Source organism: Aotus nancymaae, unplaced genomic scaffold (genome assembly GCF_030222135.1).
Source record: "Aotus nancymaae isolate 86718 unplaced genomic scaffold, 86718_ANA_hifiasm-v0.15.2.pri h1tg000046l, whole genome shotgun sequence".
Lineage (NCBI taxonomy): Eukaryota > Metazoa > Chordata > Mammalia > Primates > Aotidae > Aotus > Aotus nancymaae.
Window position 1 is genome coordinate 13,530,840 of NW_026988460.1, and position 20,791 is coordinate 13,551,630.

At 45.3% G+C, this 20,791-nt stretch overlaps 1 long non-coding RNA gene across 1 annotated transcript; it reads right to left on the reverse strand.

Moving 5' to 3' along the window:
* Positions 1-883: 883 nt before the first annotated feature.
* On the reverse strand, positions 884-19,007 carry LOC135268871 (uncharacterized). Its single transcript, XR_010337222.1, has 3 exons — positions 17,845-19,007; positions 5,401-5,473; positions 884-1,671 (listed from the first exon to the last, which is right to left on the reverse strand). It is a non-coding gene; the product is annotated as an uncharacterized LOC135268871 (long non-coding RNA).
* Between the last annotated feature and the right edge of the window lie 1,784 nt (positions 19,008-20,791).

Below are 20,791 nucleotides of genomic sequence, written 5' to 3' on the forward strand. Positions count from 1 at the left end.
GTTAGAAGCATTTTCTCAGTGGCCTCAGGATGGATGCTCTATGATTTAACCTTGCTATATTATTCCATATAATTCTGCTTGTGTTTGACTCTTCTCCAAGATTTACTAAGTACTTAACCAAAGATGAATAGGGCAATGTTTCTCTAATCCACAACACCTGCATAAGAAATCATCCCAGGAGCTTGTTATAAATACCTTCCCAAGCCCTACCTAGAACCTTTCAAATTAGAATCTCTAGGTACAACACGGAAACTGACAACCACTGACCTCTAGGAGGAGGAGGAATTAAGCATTACATAGAGGTCACCTGGGTTTCAAGTGTGTTGCTTGTATTTCATACCCAAGTCAACTAGGTGATGGAGCTCAGCCCCCTTGCTAGTTTTCACAAGAAAGTTAAACTGTGCTCTTGGTGATTTTGGTATACTTTACTGAAGAAGAGGCATATCTGTTATGGACCAACTTTTTCTCTTGCTCCCCTTATCCTTATCTCTTTCTGCATTTCCTCTTCTAGCTTCTAAAGTAGGTGCCTCAACTATTTATTGTCTAGATCTCAATTTAACAATTTTCTTTCTACAAAATATACCATCCACAGAAACCAAAACAGTACATCATGACTTTGTGAATGTGTATCTTCATGGTGTAAAGCCATATTTGACTACTTGCCACCACAATTTGCTTAAGGAAGAAATTCACTGGAAAAGTTTTTACAGCAAAGGAAGTGCATGCACACGCGTGTGTGTGTGCATGCATGTGCATGTGCTCATTTTAAAAATCAGATATGACTTGTCCTTTAACTTCAGTTGACAGAGACAGAAAAGTGAAAATTCCGTAAATAATTTACTTACACAGTATTTGACAATAAACATTCTAGTTTTCTGTGACATCTGAATGTTATAATTCTTTATTTAGTATCAGGTGCTAAAATAAAAAAGGTACCTAACCCAATAAAGGTAAAATCTTAGTTATATTAACCAGCAAGGTACATATTACATCATTATCAGACCATGCCTCCAAATGTGTCAAATTATAAAAATGTGTTCATGTGTTCAGCATACATAAAATATACACTAGCGATTTCTCTCATCATAGGCACAATCTAATACAAAAATATATTTGACATTTATAAATTAGGAGATCCATTGAGAGCCTCCAAAATAGGAAAGGGGAAGGAGTGATGACATAAAAAAAGCACACATAGATGTAAATACTTATATTATTATTTTCTTTATCAGCAAAGGCTTAAGAGCAGTTTACACCAAACCAAGTTACCAGGCAGATGATTTACATTTTGCAGGCAGTGCTATTTTTTTTTTTTAACATAATTGCAGGATATTAATTCTGGATGAAATCTTTGGCCAACATGTTTTTATTCCTATATGACAGTTCTTGCTCCCTTGAACAGATAAATATGGAAGATTGGGGTGAATCAGTAGTGTTGCTTACATATGATGTGTTTATGCCCGAAGTGGAAAAGTTGCTGTAGAACTTCCATTGCTTTCAACAGATCCCTTCTCCTTAGATCCAGCATAAGCACCAATAAATGATCCATCTTCATTGAATAGACCATGGTCTCCCTCTCCGTATTCAACTAAGCTGTCAGCACTTTCAGTAGGCTGCATATCCCTATTAATGGACCAAAGGCTTCCTTTGAGAGGTTTTTCATCGCTGTCACTAGAAAACAAACAAAAAATAGTTCAACAAAATCTAATACTCATATTCACGTAAAGCAAGACATTCATAAGTGCTAATAGACACTCATATTAGCATTGAAGGACATTCATATTCGCATCGAAGACAGATACTAAAGCCCACATGATACTAACACACATGTTAAAAAAGTTTACAAAGTCTGTAAGCACGTTTACAAAGTCACAAACAATTTGCATCACAACAAGTTTTCATTATTCACAACACTTCTGCTTCCTTTTAAAATTGACAGCTTAGCTTTTGTAGGACATGTGGGATTCAACATGTTGATGTCCATAGTGGCTGCTATGGTCTGAATGCCTGTGTCCCCCCACCCTTCCTATGTTGAAACCTGATAATCCATGTGAGAGTGTTAGAGGTGGAGATTCTGGGAAGTGATTAGGCCATAAAGGTGAAGCCCTCATGAATGAGATGAGTACCCTTAGAGAAGAGGCCCCAGAGAGCTGCCCTACCCCTTCCATGATGTGAGGACATAATGAGAAGGTGCTGCCTGTCACCCAGAAAGTGAAACTTTGCCAGACATTGAAAATGCTGGCACCTTTATCTTAGGCTTCCCAGAATCCAGAGCTATGAGAAGTAAGTTTCTGTTCTTTATAAGCCACCCAATTTATGATATTTTGTTACAGCAGCCCCTAGTGGCCTCAGACAGAGAACACATGCAATTTCTCTTGCTTTTGTGAACTTTTGGAGCTCCTGGCCTCCAAGTCTTCATCTTCTGTCTTTACTTCTGATCCTTTTGATTCTCTTATATCCTTCCAAAAAGTTTTCTTTTAAATATCAATCATATTCTGTTTTCAAAACCAAATAACTTTCTTTAATACAGTTAAAAACTCAAGTTTGTTACATTTTAAGGCAGAAAGAAATGGCTGGTAAGAACATAAATAAGTATACTGTATTTATGGTAGGAGTTTTATTCATGACCAGAAGCAACTCCATTAGTAAAATGCTTATCAAATGGTATGATCTTCTAAATTTTGGATCAAGATATTTTTCAGTACCAACTAGTATTACACTATGAAGCTATACATCATATAAAATGATTTTATAAAATTTGATAAATGAAGCATTTGGAATGTAATTTAGATGTATATATATCACTTTATAATTTGTGGTATTCATCAGTGCTATTCATCAGATATGTCAGGTTTCTGGGAATAAAACAGGATGGTTTAATCTGTGTTATATGCCACCATGGAATTTTCTTTAGTTTAAAAAAAAAAGTGAGCAAAGGTGACATGTGTCCCTTCCAGTGCTCAGTTTGCCACATTCTGTTTTCTCTGCTGTGATGACCCTGGATCCTCATCTACCAGCCAGTGCTCCTAAGTGACTAGGATGAAAACAGCAATCTCTGTGGGACACACAACTTGACAAAGAAAATGCTTTTGGAGTTGTTTTGACAGCAGCATAACACACGCTACCCTGACTGATATGATAGTTGGCTTTTGAATTAGGATACTGCAGTTACAGAAACAAATCAAGAAAAAAGATAAGGCATTGGCAGAGGAACCAGGTAATGAAGAGTAAAGAAAAATAACAAAAGGAACTATGCTCAGAAGCTAGAAGGATTAAGACTCATGTTATGCAAGGGCACAGCATCTTATAAAAGTGTCTCCTGGGATAACGTGGAAAGTAGATATTTTCCTGATAAATGTGTAGTTTGGGGGAAAGAGGTTGGAAAACACATCAACTACTATAAAGGGATGCCATAGGAAATAATGCAGGGGATGATGTTAGCTATCTTTAAAAAGCAGCAGCAGGGTGTGGGGAAATGGGTTTTTAGACAAGGTATTGTTTTTGTTTTCTTGACTGTAAAACTGAGCTAATACTGTCTTTCACAAGTTTTCTTTTTTTGTTTTTTGAGATGGAGTCTCACTCTGTTGCCCAGGGTGGAGTGCAGTGGCACAATCTCGGCTCACTGCAACCTCCGACTCCTGAGTTCAAGCAATTCTCCTGCTTCAGCTTTTGAAAAGTTGTTGAAGGTCCTCAATGATCATTGCCTCATGGAATTTGTGCCTTGTGTAATCCTCTTCCCTTGGGCTGTGGGCTAAACTTATTGACTTGCTCCTATAGAATACAACAAAATTGATGGGATATCACTTCCAAGATTAGGTTACAAAAGGACTGTGGCTTCCAACTTGGGTGCTCTCTGTTGCTCTCTGGCTCACTCAATCTGAAGGAAGCCAGCTGCCATGTTGTGAATAGCCCTATGAAGAGATGCACCTGGTATGGAATTAGGAATGACCTCTGGTCTGTGAAGAACTGAAGCCCTTAGTTCAACAGTCTGTACGGAACTATATCCTGCCAACAGCTACACGAGTGGCCTAGGAATGACTTGTGCTCTGGCTGAACCTTTAGAGGAAACCATAGCCCTGGTCAAAACCTTGCTGTAATCTCATGAGAGATCCTGAACCAGAGGCACCCAGCTAAGCCATGTCTGGATTCCTGAATTATGATGACATTGAAATAATAAATGTTTATTGTTTTAAGCTGTTAAGAATTTGTGGTTATTGTCATGTGGCAACTGATAACTAATACAACAGTAATGAGAACAATTTGTAAAGGTCCAAAATTCTTTTTTTCATCTCTTTCTTTATCGTTATTATTCTTTATTCTGGAAAGACTTTAAAATCATTTATTAAGAAATATAAAAATATAAAAAAAGGATATTGTCTAAGTAGAAGACAGAAAAATAAGTATAGTACAAAGTAGAGTATGGGTAAGCTCAAATGTATATCAATTAGCCAATGAAAATACTCCATATCCCTGGCTAGAGGGATGAATCCAGGGATGAGAGAATCAGGACCAATCAGATTTCTTATTTGATATACACTCTGATTTCCCATGTGCTAAAATTGATAGAAACCTGGAACTTACAATAGCTCTGTTAGCTGAAAAAAAAAAAATTGATGATATTAAAAGAAAAAAGAGCTAAGAGGTTGAGAGAGTAGTAGAAAGGGGAAGATGGAGAGAGAACAGGAGACTTAGACAATTTAACACATCCCCCAAAAGATTCCTACCTAACTTAGACTATTGCCATTCCTCCCTTGCCTGACATGTCCTCACATATTTGGTCATCCTCTATCCAGTGATTAATAGTAAGAATCCTTTTTATCCTTTAAGGCTTAGCTTATCTCATTTGGATGATCCTTTTTCCCAAAATCCTACCTGGGCAGAAATAGTTGCTCTTTTGTGCTCCTTTATTCTATTCAGTTTATTACAGTTATTTGCATATAGAGATATTTTTCTCTGCTGATTAGTTGCATCTAGAGGACAGGGTTTGTAACTAACTTACCTTTGCAGGTGCAACACAGTAGGTATACAGATATGTGTATATGGATGGAAACTGGATACAACCTGAGTTCATAATGACCATGCTAAAGATGTTTTAGCTACACCAAATAGATAGTCAACCTAAATAAAAATAGTACCTTTGTGTTAGGCACAGAGCTTCAAGAAAAGTGTCTTAACCCACACTTCTGCCTAGACTGTAGTTCTTTATACACCCTCACCACACACACAGAAATTTGGTAGATAGTACTTAAGTGGGCCCTATTTGAAAGAAAGTATTCTTTATAGGATCATTATATTATGGTTCTGTAACCTTTTTATTAAGAATAAACACTTTTTTGTTCATTTAAGCTTACATGATGAATATGTGTTTTGATACATTTTAACACAGAATCTTATGTTTACCTGTATTCACCAAAGGTTTCATCTTTTACTGACCGAATTTCTGGATCTGGATGCAAATATTCCTTTTCTTTAACTAAAAAAGAAAAAAAAAAAAAGGAAGGGAAAGTAATGCAGCTGTGTTCCTCACACCCTGCTTCTTCCCCTCACCGACTTTACACCTATCCTGCCCTAGAGGAAGTTAATTTAGTGACATTCTATGTGAAGACAGTCAGAAGGTGCAAAAAGCCAAAGAAAGCTGCCCTGGGTGTGTTTCTGAAACGAGACTCTGGGACATGGTCACTACAAAGGTGAAGGTGAATTCCGACTTTGGCCTTTCCTGAAGCCAGGAAGTTGTTTCCTGCTGCTGCGACCCTGCGAGGGCTACCTCCATGAACCACGCAAAGCCAAGAGCAAACCCGAGTATCAGGATGGCAGGAGACCCATGGTCAGGGCACCTCTAGCCCATCCACAGCACTGCACCATCTGAGTTCCCACCACATACCAAGCCCCGAATCAACCCAGGCCTCACTGGGTCTGGGGAAAGTCTCTGAAGCTGGCCTGACTGCAACACTCCTCAATCACGCGGAACCACCCATTTTAACAGAGGAAAGCAGGTCTTGGGCTCACAGCAGCTCAAAGGCTACAGCACAGCAGTGGTTTAACAACATGCTGGGGTGGGTGTCACTGCCATTGTTGTATCAAACCAATGAGCTTTGGGCTGCCTTGGGTTGATGACTTAGAGAAGGTTTATTACGCTTTCAGAAGTAAGAGCTCCCTTCTAAACTAAGTTCTGTATTTGTGATTGCACCATAACCCATCATGCAGTGGGGACTGTTTGTAGGAAACATGATGGCCTGACCCACAAGGGCACAGGCACACAGGGTGGTCTGTAAGGCAGGGCCGTGGGGAGAACAGGCTGCCCAGGCGAGCCCTGGTGGACAAGGAGGTGGTCTTCTCCTTGAAGGTCTCAGGGCCAGCCGGTGGGTGGTGTAGGCCAGAGGTGGCTTTTCCTTGGATCCCTCTGGGAGCCTGAAAGGAGGGGCGTGGGTGGGGGAGGCTGGAGGCAGTGAGGCTGGCGAGGAGGCAAAGTTCAGTTGAGCCCACTCCCAGGTCAGGAGCAGAGTCAGGGTCTCACGGCTGTGGCCCAGCGAGGGGCTCAGAACTATTCCACAGCCCCGACCCTGGAATACAGGCTCAGCCTCTGTCCTGGGACTCGAGCGCTCCCAACCTGGCCCCAGTCACTCGTTCGGACTAGCACATCCCTCCAGAGAGCCACCCTCGGTCATCCTGGGCCTTGCAGAGGCTACCCTCCTGCCCTTGTCTCTACTCACTCAGGCGACCCCTCCTCACACCACAGGGCTCAGCACACTGGCCTCCAGAAAGCCCCGCTTCCTCCCTCACCAGTGCTGACCTGCAGCCCAGGCCACTCTTCTCTGGCCCCACTTCACCTGATGCTCCTCATGCTGAAGGAGCTTCATGGCTGGGGGGGGCCTTCCTGATGAGGCTATGGGCTCGTGGAGGGTAGGCTATGTCTCTTTCCTCTGTGTCCATTACATAATCTCAACCACATGAGGAAGGAAAAACCCTACAAGGAGAGGAAAATATTCTCTCCCTTCTCAATGGTTGAGACCAACCGTTCAGAGATGAAAGAAAAGGAATTGAATATTTTGCATGTGGACATTAGGAGATCTTCAAAATCCAAAAGCTATTTCAGATTTTGAAATTACAAATGATTGAAAACCACCATGGCACCTGTAAACCTATGTAACAAACCTGCACAAGCTATACATGTACCCCAGAACTTAAAGAGTATAATAAAAAAATTATAGAAAAAGAAACTACAAGTGAAAATGCCGTTGAAGTGTTGTACCAGTTTAAATGGCTAGGAAACTAAATATCAATCTCTATAACCCATCTAGACAAAAGCACTTTTCTTTTTAAAAGAGGAAGATGTTTTGGGGACCAAAAGTGAGAAAATCTCTGTGAACGATCCCTAGCCATGACTGGCTCATGCTCAGAACTCTGAACGATCCCTAGCCACGACTGGCTCATGCTCAGAACTCTGAATGACCCCCAGCCGTGATTGGCCCCTGCTTTGCTCTGATGTCATGAAAAGCCTTTGTGATGGAATCACAGGGCCTTTATAAGGGCCTGGCTGGGTCATGGTTTTTGGTCTGAGATATCCCTGGAAGCTTGTTTGGTGACCTGTGGATTCAGACCAGCGATTGCCGAGTGGTGTGGTGTGTGTGTGTGTGTGTGTGTGCGTGTGCGTGTGTGTGCGTGTTTTACCTGTGTTTCCGTGTGTGGGGGGGTTGGGTGTGGGGGGGTTTGGGGTGGGGGAGGGTTTCTGTGGGAGGGGGGTTGGTGTTTTTCTAGTTAGCGTTGTTAGTGTAGTTAGTATAGTCACTATCGTTGCTTAGTATTTTAGCGTACTTTGGTATAGTCAGTATTGTTGCTTAATATTTTAGCATAGTTAGTATAGTTAGTATTGTTGCTTAGTAGTTAGTCGTGTAGTTAGTGTAGAGAGGCATCAGGCACCATGGGGCAGACACTGGCCCACGCCCCACCTGACCAGGGGCTACAGTGTTACCAAACGCTGGAACTCATTGGCCGTGGTGCCTTCAGCGAGGTGAAGCTGGCCCGCCACTTGCTGTCTGGGACCCAGGTGGCCGTGAAAACCACCCACAAAACTGGCGCCCGTGTCGCCATTAGCCAGACAGAGCTGACGATTTTAAAGTCTGTGCACCACGCCAATATCGTAGAACTATTTCAGATCATCGACACCACAGACGCATGCCATTTAATACTGGAGTATACCTCAGGAGGAGACCTGCACCAGTGGCTGTACCGCAACCACGTGACAGAGGAGGAGGCCCGGGCAAAGTTCCAGCAGATGCTGTCGGCCATGGAGTACTGCCACGCGAGAAGAATAGCACACAGGGACCTGAAGCCGGAAAACATCCTGTTGGATGGTGAAGGAAATATAAAAATTGCCGATTTCGGATTGGCAACAACTTACGATGAGGGGCAGTGGCTGACAACACGTTGTGGCACCTTCCTCTACATGGCCCCAGAAGTCATCCTGGGCCAGGGCTACCAATGCCCCGCCATGGATGTTTGGAGCCTAGGCGTCACTTTGTACGAGATGGTGTCGAGGGATCTACCCTTCTTCTCAAAGAGTCGTATGGTCCTCCAAGAAAAAATTCGATCTGGAAGGTACATCTGCCCCTCTTCCTTCTCAAAAGGCCTGGAAAGTCTAATGAAAAAACTGTTAATGACAGATCCCAGGGAGCGGCCCACAGTACAGCAAGTTCTCAGGGACTCGTGGGTCAACAACGGCCAGCAGTTGCCTCTGACAACTCATGAAAAGCAAATCCTGGAACACCCAAATGCTGAAACGATCCAGGTCTTGGTGGCCATGGGATTCAGGGCTAAGACAGTCTCCAAGGCAATTAAAGAAAACTTATATAATTATCCCATGGCCACCTACCTTTTTGCTGATAGAATAAGAAAGCGAGCCGATAACAGACTACGGTCCCTTGCTCCTGGGGATCCCACCTGTTCTCCATCCACTCAAGTTTCCAGTTCACCTGCCGGCCCGCAAGTTTCCAGTTCACCTGCCGGCCCGCAAGTTTCCAGTTCACCTGCCGGCCCACAAGTTTCCAGTTCACCTGCCGGCCTGAAGAGGAAGACAGAGAGTTTTAATCCAGACCCCCAGCATGCCCCCATGGCCTCCCCGACCATCAAGAGATCCATCAGCAATTGTGGAGATTTAGAAACCTCGGCTCAGCAAGCCCTCCAGCGTGACCCCGTGGCCTCCTCCACTGCGAGCTCCAACGGCAGTGGTGGGGATTCAGAAACCTCGGCTCAGCAAGCCCTCCAGCGTGACCCCGTGGCCTCCTCCATTGCGAGCTCCAACGGCAGTGGTGGGGATTCAGAAACCTCGGCTCAGCAAGCCCTCCAGCGTGACCCCGTGGCCTCCTCCATTGCGAGCTCCAACGGCAGTGGTGGGGATTCAGAAACCTCGGCTCAGCAAGCCCTCCAGCATGACCGCGTGGCCTCCTCCATCGGGAGCTCCATTGGCAGTGGTGGAGATTTACAAACCTGGGCGCAGCAAGCCCTCCAGCGTGACCTCGTGGCCGCAGCCTCCATCAAGTGCTCCAAGGGCAGTGAAGATTTAGAAACTTTGGCTCAACAATCCTTCCAGCACGACCTCATGGCCACCTCCTCCACCCAGAGCACCACCCAGAGAACCCTGGCTCAACAATCATCACACGAAGCCAGCGTCCTCCAAGCTAGGCAGCCCGAGGCTGTGTTGGCCCAGCCAACAAGAAGCCGGGGCTGCCGCAGAGCTGCCAGGCGATGCATTTCAGTACTAATGAGATGCTTCTGCCTGTGCCCACCCAAGAGAAGAAGCCGCTCAACATAGTTGGGCGGCTGATAAAATCAGGTAGGTGGGGCGGTGAAGCCACACTTCTTGCATTTTACTATATTTATTCTGTCATTATTAGTATTGTTTTAATTGGCAAATCGTGCTGCTTGTACATTCGTGGGGTGCAGTGTGAGGATTAGATAGCTGTGTGCACCGTGGAATGAGGAAATCCCACTACTCAGCATCTCCACCACCTCAGAGAGACCAATTCCACGTGATGCCCCAGAAGTGTTGATCTGAACCAGTTGACCCCACTGAAGTAGCCAGTAGATGGATGATGACCCGGGGCCGGAGAGTGGCAGAGGGAGGGAATGGAGGGTGTCGGTCAAAGGACCAAAGTCTAGACAGGAGGAAGAGGTTTTGGCTCTCGTGCACAGTAGGGTAACCAGAGTCGATAAGAACGTATTGCATTTTGCAAAACAGGTCCATGTCAAATGTCTCTGCGTTTAGACTGGAGAGGACGAAGGCCCTGAGGTCCAGGAACATTGAAACCTGACAGTGGATGCCAACGGCTGTGGGGAGGAGTCAGGTGAGACGCTCATGTTGGAGCAACGTTGGAGCCTGCAGCACTTCTCCGCTGCCCTATTTTATCTTTGTTAATAAAGATTGTTCCTCATAAATGACCATTTCTTCCTTCTTGCAAATCTTGTAGTAGCGTTGGAAAGGTGGCAGGTGGGTTGCAGACACTCTGCTGCTTTGCGCCCTCCCTGCACGGGACCCGGGCTAAGAGAAGGGCACGGCGTGAGGCAAAGGAAAAGGCAGATTTACTAGCAGCTGCATTAGTTGAAAGAAAAGCTGGGATAATGAAAGGATGTGGAGGAGGACGTGGAAGAGGGCAAGAAAAAAATATAGCTAAACCAGAGTCTAAAACCCGGCCCAGACTGGAGAGAGATCAATGTGCAGTGTGGAAAAAGAAAGGACATTGAAAGTATGCATGCCCCAAAGGAACGGTCTATAAAGATCATGGGGTTTATCCCCATGCAATACCTAGTGGTGGGATATTATCCAAACTGGTGGGTCACTGTCTTACACTACTACTATTGGGGCTATAGGAATATCAGGTAAAAACAAACAAAAACAAACCCTTTTGCCAGTCAAAATATGTCACTGGAAGGCAAGAGGTGCAGCACAAGTGCTTATATCTTCCCAGCTGCCCTGTTCCTTTGTTGGGGAGGAATCTGCTCCAAAAACTACAAGTACAAATTTAAGCCTAAAGATAACATGACTTTAGGTTTTAAGTAACCAAAGGCTATGGTATTAGCCTTCACAGTACCACAAGCTGAGTGGCAATTATTTGCTAGGGATACAAAGGGACCTATAAAGCAAACTTGGGGCCAATGAAGGAAGTTATATTCAGAATTAATTAGTAAATTCCCAGAGGTACGGGCTGAAAACAATCCACCTAAGCCAGCCATGAGAACTAACAGTGGGAGTCAGCCCAGTCAGCTACACCAGTATCCCATACCACAGGAGGCTGTTTTAGGCATAGCAAAGCATCCAGAGTGGCTAATAAACGTGGCATTTTGGAACCATGCCAGTCACCCTGGAACATCCCACCCTTATCAAAGAAACGGCTGCCTAGTAATAAATCGTACCATACCTGTGATAATTATAGGCCAGGGCGGAACCTACGAGCTGTAAACCAAGCAACAGTAACTATTCACCCAGTAGTTCCAAACCCATACACTCTCCTCTCCCTAATTCCCTCCAATGCAGTATTGTTGACTTTTAACCTAAAAGAATGTTTTCTTCCGCCTTCGACCCCATGCCAGTCAGTCGATCCATCTTTGCCCTTCAATGGGAAAATCTCCAGTATACTTGGACCAAGCTTCCCCAAAGGTTCAAAAACTGCCCCACAATTTTCAGTGAGGCCCTAGCATCAGACCTTAATGCTTACACCCCACCAGATAAAAACCGCGTCCTTCGGCAGTATGGAAATGACCTTCTCCTAGCAGCATCCACTATCGAAAATTGCCATGAAGGAACCCAAAACCTCCACCTTCTGTGGAAGGCAAGGTATAAAGTATATAAAAAGGAGAAAAAAAAAGGCCCAGATTTCCTGCGAAGGAGTCACATACTTGGGGTTTGCCATAAGCCACAGACAGACAGCGTGTGTTAGGCAGTGCATGCAAGGAAGCTGTCTGTAGAATTCTCACCCCAACCTCCCAGTAACTAGTCACAGGGTTCTTAGGGGCAACAGGGTTCTGCCATATTTAAATCCCAAATTTCTCACTAATGGCAAAATAAATATATAAATCCACAAAAGGGGGGGAAAGAAAACCCTTTATCTGCAGGCCTGAGCAACAAAAAGCATTTAATACAATCAAGAAGGCTCTAGTTGAGGCACCTGCTTTAGGACTGCCAGACATAACTAAACCCGTTCTCATGTATGTTCATGAGCAGAAGGGAATGGCCATCAGAGTTTTAACCCAATCCTGGAATCATGGCATCACCCAATAGCCTGCCTATCAAAGCAACTGGACTCAGCGGCTCAGGACGGCCATCCTGTTTCAAGGCTCTTGCTGCTACAAGTGCTGATAAATTAACTCTGGGAAAGCAGTTAACTGTATGGGTACCACACTCTGTTTTAACACTAATGGAGCAAAGAAGGCACCATTGGTTGTCAAATCCTAGAATGACCCAATATCAGGGCTTTTATGTAAAAACTCCACATAACCTTAGAAACTATAAACACTCTCAACCCTGCCTCCCTCCTCCCACTGGAAACAGAAGCTCCCCTATACAACTGTATAGAGACAGTAGATAAAGTATTCTCAAGTAGAAGGGACCTTACAGATCGGCCCCTCCAAAATCCAGATGTCAAGTACTTTACAGCTGGTAGCAGCTTTGTAACAGAAGAAGTCAGACGGGCAGGATATGCAGTTGTAACTCTAAATTCAGTGGTAGACGCCCAAAGCCTGCCGACAGGAACCCCAGCCCAGGGAGCAGAGCTAATAGCCTTAACGCAGGCATTGCTGTTAGCAAAAGGTAAAAGAGTCAACATATATACTAATTCAAACTAACTGCCCAAGGAACAAGTGTAGGGTATCCAGAAAAAATCCTACAACTTTTAGATGCAGTATGGGAACCTAAGAAAATAGCTTGTTATATATTGCCAAGGACATCAAAAAGGTGCGACCCTAGAGGCAAGAGGAAACAGGAAAGCAAATGCAGAAGCTAGACGTGCAGCGATAAATACTCCGCTTTCCAGCACGGTAGGTAGGAAGGCAGCTACTGCCATGCCTCTCCTCCCAGAACCCTTGCCTAAAGAGAAGCCAAATTACTCCCCAAATGACAGGACCTGGTTTGCTCAGGAAAACAGAGCTTATACAAAAAAAAGGCTGGTGGAGGTTCTCAAACAGAAAATTAGTTTTTCCTGAAGTAATAGCCCTCAGGTTTGTAAAACAGTTCCACCAAGAAACTCACATGGGAAAACAGCACTAGAAACACTAGTCGGGTGCCACTTCTATGTGCCACTGCTCACTGTCACCTCCCGAGCCGTCTGTAAACAATGCTTAACCTGTGCTCAGAATGACCAATGGCAAGGGCCATTTTGGCCCCTGGGAATTCAAAAAGTAGGAGTAACCCCATGTGAAAACTTGCTTGTAGATTTTTCTGAAACACCCCAAGCAGGAGGCTATTGGTTTATGCTGGTGTTTGTATGCACCTACTCCGGGTGGGTAGAAGTTTTCCCCACCCGCACTGAAAAAGCCATGGAGGCAACTCAAGCATTATTAACAGATAGTATTCCTAGATTTGGGCTGCCTCTGACTCTCAGGTCTGACAATGAACCGGCATTTGTAGCTCAGACTGTTCAAAATCTCCCTCAACTGTTGGAAATCACATACTGCCTACCGTCCCCAGAGATCAGGGAAGGTAAAGCAAATAAACCGGACACTGAAACAATTCCTAAAGAATTCTGTCAGGAAACACACTTACGGTGGGATCAAATTTTGCCCATGGTCCTTCTCTGAGTCAGACGCACCCAACCAAACAGACCTAATATTCACCTTATAAAGTTTTGTTTGGGAAACCACCCCCACCCAACACGGGTAAAAGAAAATCTTTAAAAAAAAAATAGGAAAAATAAACATTAAGGAGATAAATGCAGGCCCTAGGTAAAGCCATGAAACAAAGCTGGGTACAAAAAAGAATACCTATAAGTTTAACAATTCCAATCCATTCATTTAAACCCAGAGACTCTGTCTGGGTTAAGAAGTAGAACCCATCCACATTGGGCCCTTTTATTGTAACCTTATCCACCCCTACTTCTGTTAAAGTTGCTAAAGTTGTTCTCTGGATTCGTCACAGCCAGTTAAGGCCAACAGCCTTAACTGTGAACAGTGAACAAGTGAACCAGTCAGCCAGATCCGGACTAACCCAACAGGCTAACCTTGAGACATGTCATCGACAAGGACCAGGACCAGCTCGGTCCGGTCCCAGATGCAGACGACCCTGAGAAACCATCGAGCCCTGCTCTAGTCACACAACTAGAAGGTGACTAGTCAACGCATGGCCGAAGCTCGAGGAATCTCCACCGATAAGCAAATGTAAACTAAAATCTTAAGCAAAATCTTAAGCCTTGTTATTTTAATAATATTAAGTATCCTGTTACTATGTTGACATTGCTGCAAAGCTTTGCTCCCAGGAGAAAGCATTCCTTGTCCAGTCTTAGTGTAAAAATGTTACCTTTCATTTTGCTCATGTTAGCCCTTATGGCAAATCTACTAAGCGAGGAAGTCCTATACGGGTGTCCTATGTGCACCCACACTACATAAATAGGGAATACACAAGTTAAAACTTTACTATGCCAAACACATCATGAGTGTAAAGCAGCTTCCCTAGGAACTTGCATGTATAATCAAACTACCTATTCAATTTGTAATCCAGGTAATAATCAGTCTTATGTGTGCTACAACCCCAAACTTTTACCTGGGGTATGGTAAGAAGACTCCTATGTCTTCTTTTTCTGTGAAGACATAGGAGTGACAGACTGTCAGTATTGTTCCTGTTACATGGTCAAGTGAAGCTTTGACAATTTTATCCTAAGACATAATATGTGCATGATATAACAGAAGGAAATGTAAAAACATAATTATATAAATTTATTTATATGTATGTATGTATCTGTCCAGAAAAGTATGTATGCCTGGTTAACATGAATTGAGTACATACTCTGAGCCAGACAATGGTCTAGAAGTTTTGCACACTTTTTTCTTTTTTCCATTTAATCCTTTATCAGTATCTCCTGTTAAATCTCCAAGTTCTCTTTCTTTTACTCCAGCCAGTTGGTGGCAGCTATCTGGTATGACAACATCTTGTCTCTCCCAGTAGCTTCTGTCCTGGGCTTCTGTATCACAGCTGGGAGAGTCTCTTATGGAAATATTCTGATACACATGTGCAAACCTACATATGCAACAGAGGGAATACTTTTATGGGCCAACCAAGAATGGGAGGTTTTATGTAATCTCCTTAATCCTTTGGAGGCAATTCTATAATGCAGTCTACACAGTCCTTAAAAAACCTGCAACAGGGCCAAGCCCCAGTGTCCACGGCCACGAACGGCTCAGAACAAAACCTTGGATTAGGTTTTCCTTCCTCCCTGTTACACCTGCTTCCACTCCTTGAGATCCCTTTGCAGTGCAAACCACCTGCACCCAATCCCTTACCTTAGGCTCTCTGGGGGAAACCCAGGCGAAATAAATGACCCAATATGGAAGGTACTGTATTATGTCCATTTTAAAATGAAGATCCTGATGCGCAAGGAGGTTAAGTTGCCCAGGCTCACACAGTAAGTACTGACACCTGGATATGAATCCAGCCCACAGCCATGTGCTCTTTACCATGAGAGAGTATTGCTTCTCCAGCTTCATTAGAACCATACAGATGAGGGAGGATATTCCCCAAGAGGACCATGCTCCCTGAAGAAGGCAGATAAGTTGGAATGCCAAGTAAATCAAGCAAACACATGCACATCTGCATAAAACAGCCATGCAAATCCACACAACCTTCTCTTTTTCTGCTCTGTCGACTTCAAACCCTACCATTCATTTCATTTCAGAGCCTGTACTACTGACTATATTAGAAGTAAAGAGACCACAAGGTCTGATAAAATCATCGGCAAGGATTCCTCCCTTTTTTCACTTCTGTCTTCATTCTACTGCCTAGGGGGCGTAAAGCGAAGTTCCACCCTAGAGACAAGCCTGTTCATTGAGACAAAGACTTAGAAACCCAGCCTCACTCCTTGGTGCCCAGCACAAACATATCCATCTAGTGACTTGGGGAGCAAAAGCATTTTGCTAGGGTAGCATAAAGTATTTGAGCAAATAAACCAAAAACTGATGTTTTAAAATGTTGGATGTAGAAAGCATAACAGTTACCATTTACTGAGTATTTACTATATACATGTCAGGGTATGTAAAAAACTGGAAAATATAGACTTATTTTAAAGGTATCTTAGTTACATTTTCAATTATGGTTTTTGCAGATATTTATTCCAGGAGAAGTACCTTTAAAATGAAAGCAATAAGTCCAATTATAAATAATCTAAAAAATGCAGTTGAGTAGCTTACTGCAAAGCTGCGTATTAGTGACTGAATACAACTTAGTGTCCAGTGTCTCGATTTCTATTTACTGTATTGTCTATGAGTGCCTAGCATAAACCCTTGGGGGATAAAGCCCTCTCAAGCAAATAACATGTTGGAAAGAAATTTTCTTTCTGTGGTTGCCAGACTGTCCCAGTATGTAAAACCTATAAGCTTTGGTTTTAAAGCTGGATGATGCAGAAATGATTGAATTCAGCAGTTTAAATCTAGGTACTGATACTCTCTGGAACATTTAAGGGTATAACTGACTTTTAGCTATATTTTAAAGGGGTTACTGGATGTTTTTCTTTCTTTCCCACAGAGCTCCAACCACTGAATGTCAGTCTAGTCTTGATGCCATCATGCCCCAACATGAGGTGGCAGCCTGCCTCCTGACCACAGTTGGCATTGTACATATCCAGCCTCATAATGAAGAAGTTCAAGGCCATCTCTCCTGACACCTGGAGAATCTGTACCCACTCAGATGGTGCAGCTTCTTTCCTACCTGCTGAGACTCAATGATGGAAGCACTAGTTTTCCTGCAGGCCCACACACGTTTTTGAGGTATTTCCACCCATCTCTCTCCTCCCACAATGTTCTCAAAAATTCGTCTCAAGTAGCGAGAAGCCGTGACCCTTAATTCCTTTTTATTCCAGAGTTCTTTCTAAAGGTTAAGAGCAACAACTCAAAGAGCACCGCCTGGGTTCCTATCCTACTTTCCCCCACTCTCAGCTGTGGGAGCCTTGGGTATATTATTTAACCTTTCCCTCTCTCAACTGTGCCTTTGCAAAACATTGGCCATAGCATAATACCTATCTCAGGGTTATAAAGAATAAATGAGATACACGTTAACTTGCTAAATACATTTTGTGGTAAATACCAAAAATCTATAAATCTCGGGATCAGTTGTGGCTTGGATCCAAGATCTCTATTTCAAGATCACACATTAGTGTATGCACAACTAACCTAGGTGTTTTCTTCGTGGCTGCAATACGCAATCTCAATTTCTGCCTATGTTTAGCTGCTCAGTTCAATTCAAAACAGGTCCCATAAAATAACTTTATTCTCAATGTCTTAGAGTTAATATTTTTCCCCGTCTATCTCCTTGACTTTTTTTACTCAGCTTTTATGTTTGATCTTCTCCCCATGTGTCTTAAAATATTAATGTTTTTCTCCCTTTTATGTGCAATACTCTTAATTCACAATTCCTGCATCATTTATTCATTCTTTCAAAGATGTGCTAACCATATGCTAACTGGGAGAATACCAGGAAAAATAAGACAAAAACAGCCCTATTGATATGTTGCCTTTTGTCATACAACACAAACTGGTAGTCTAAAAAGAAAGAAAAAAAACAGCGCAGTATAAGAAATATTCAGACCTTTTTTCCTGAGGGCTTAAAAACTACAAAAGAGAAATTGTGTGACAAGTAAACCTTTTAAATCTCACCATCAACATCTTCTGATGAAACTCCATCTTGAAACCAGACTGGTGCTTTAAAAACGACATGTTCGGTGGCTCACGCCTGTAATCCCAGCACTTTTGGAGGCCGAGGCGGGTGGATCACGAGGTCAAGAGATCGAGACCATCCTGGTCAACAAGGTGAAACCCCGTCTCTACTAAAAATACAAAAAATTAGCTGGGCATCGTGGCGCGTGCCTGTAATCCCAGCTACTCAGGAGGCTGAGGCAGGAGAATTGCCTGAACCCAGGAGGCGGAGGTTGCGGTGAGCCGAGATCGCGCCACTGCACTCCAGCCTGGGTAACAAGAGCGAAACTCCGTCTCAAAAAAAAAAAACGACATGTTCTAAGTAAAGCAAAGTTGTTTTTCAGATCAAAGTAGGGAAAATCGCCGATTTAAAAGTAAAAGAGCTTTAGTGAAAAGTCCATAGTTGTGAGGTATTTGCTTTGCCACTAAGAAGGTGGAAGCTCTGCTGGGTAGAAACCGTCATTCTTTGAGGTCTGAGATTTCAGGCATCACTCCCTCTCTCCCCTCTCATTCTTACAAACTCGGCCTCTCCATCACAGCTGCACATTGGTTCTCTCATTCAACCAAACCACAGCGTTTCCAAAGTGTGAAGCATATGGCCCTTAAACGTGTTCGGGAAAGCTGCTAATCAACATCCTTATGGCTTGTCATCAATCAGACTGCAAATCACAAACTTGCTTCCTCAACCCGAGAACAGACATTCCAGGTCGCCAACGAAATGAAGGTTCCTTCCACCCCTACAGGAAATCTACCAGGTTTCACTTCTTTCGCTTTTAAGACAAATAAAAAATTAACTGAACACACGTTTCCCACCATTCTCAAGGCAGAGAGATGAGTGGGCAGAGTTGGGTTGAAGCTTTTTTTTTTTTTTTTTTTTGAGACGGAGTTTCGCTCTTGTTACCCAGGCTGGAGTGCAATGGCGCGATCTCGGCTCACCGCAACCTCCGCCTCCTGGGGGTTGAAGTTTTTTAAATTCCTGCACAGCAAAGCAATTGTGCGTATGTTTGGAACAGTAAAAGCGTCCGGAATACACAAGGATGCAGAGCCGCGCGAGGCGCGAGGAGCAGGCAGCTGGTGGGCTCCGAGTCACAACGGCTGCCCGGGCAGCACGCGAGCCAGACTCACGACGGGCCGGGGTCCCAGGCCGCTGCCGTCTCACATCGCATCCGGTCCCAAGGCCAGCTGTCCTGCCCAGAGAAGCCCACAGGCACCGGGCACATCTCTGGGAAGGCGAGGAAGAGAGAAAGTGAGGGAAGACGGCGGGCGCGGGGCCGGCGCGCAACGGGTCCCGGGAAGGAAAGGACCACGGAGTCCGGCGTGGGGAGTGCGAGGCGGGGGGTGTGGGGGAGGCGGATTCGCTCCGGCCGCAGATGTAGCCCGGAAGGTGAACTGATGACCGAAGGAGGGGGAGGGGGCTCCCGGAGCCGTAGGTCGAGGCTCGTGAGCCGGTCACGAGGCGCGGCGCGGCGGGGTTGGGGAGGCGGGGGCGCGCGGGTCACCTGTATTGTTGGAAAAGCTGGTCCGACTCCCTGAAGCCCTTGTTGAGCAGCATGTTGATGCCGGCCAGGGCCAGCTCCGCGTCCTGCAGCGGTGCCGCCGCCGCGCCCGAATCTCCATCGTCCCGCCGCTGCGCAGAGTCGGTCATGGAAGCAGGAGGCCCTGCGCTGGGCCGAGGCGAGGTCGGGAGCAGTTGCTGCGGTCCCGCGCGCCCAGAGAAGGCTTAACCTGCTGGAGCCCAGCAGAGCCAAGAGGACTGGGACGAGGAGAGGGGAATATAGAGGAGGGAAGGGCCGCGGAGGGAGGAGCCGCGATTCGGCTACAGCGCAGCGGGGAAGTTGGGCGTCTGGGCGCCGCCGCGGGAATGGCGCCGCCGCGGGAATTACTCCGCAGCGTCCAACCGCTCCTTTCGCGCCCGCCGAGGCTCGCGGGGGTCTTGGAGCGGAATCCGTTTCTAGGTGTCGCTCACGTGCGGAGTCGGTCCCCGAGCGGCGGCCGCCTTTGCTTCCGGCAGCCCCCGCGCCCCGGCCCCTTCCCCTTCCGGGTCCCCAGGCCGCGCCCTCGCCCACCTCCCGGGGCTGCTGGGACACACGCACGCGAGCCCGGAGACCGGAATGCTCCACACTTGCCCGAAGGGGCCGGAGTCGGGAGTCGGGAGTCGGGGGGAGGGCAAGTAGTGGAGGAAGAGCGCACGTGCGGGTGTGGAAGCAAAGGGAAGGGGAACGGGAACTCCGCCCGGGGCCGCAACGCCAGCGCACCTTGTCCACGAGTGATTGAAACCCTGCGCAGCCCGCGCTCGCGACCCCAGACTTCCTTCCGACCCTGGGACAGCCTCCTAGGACCGGGACAGCCAATTTCCGAGGAGGTGGGCGGCGGGGGCGAGGCTTCTGACACCTGTTAGACCGCTCCCCAGAGCCCCGCACCTGGAACTGCAAGGGAGAGCCGCTGGATCCAGGTACCACCCATTCCAGCCTGCCACCAGTGTTTGCACGGTGGGGCAGGGGGAGAAATGGAGGCCCATATGCCATATGCCCAAATATTTAAAAGTTATAAATTAAGCTGCCGAAGTGTGTTCTGGTCTCACACTGCCAGTTATTCTTGGAAAGCTTTGGCTTTCACATGACTACATATTACAGAACATCAGAGGTGATTGAATGTAATCATCGCAGAAGTCTCACTATTCTAATGATAGACTGGTGATATCTGGATGCCTAATATTCTAGAGACAAGCAATTAATAAATCATTTTTGTGATTTTCCATAAATGTATTTCCTGTAATTTAGCAAAATCCCTTAATATGGTGTTGCAATCAAGATTATGTTCTTAATGCCAAGTTAGACAACCTTCCTTGAGTCGCTGTCATTCTTAGAGTGTAGTTTATTAATTTCAACTTGGAGAAACTTTGCTGAAG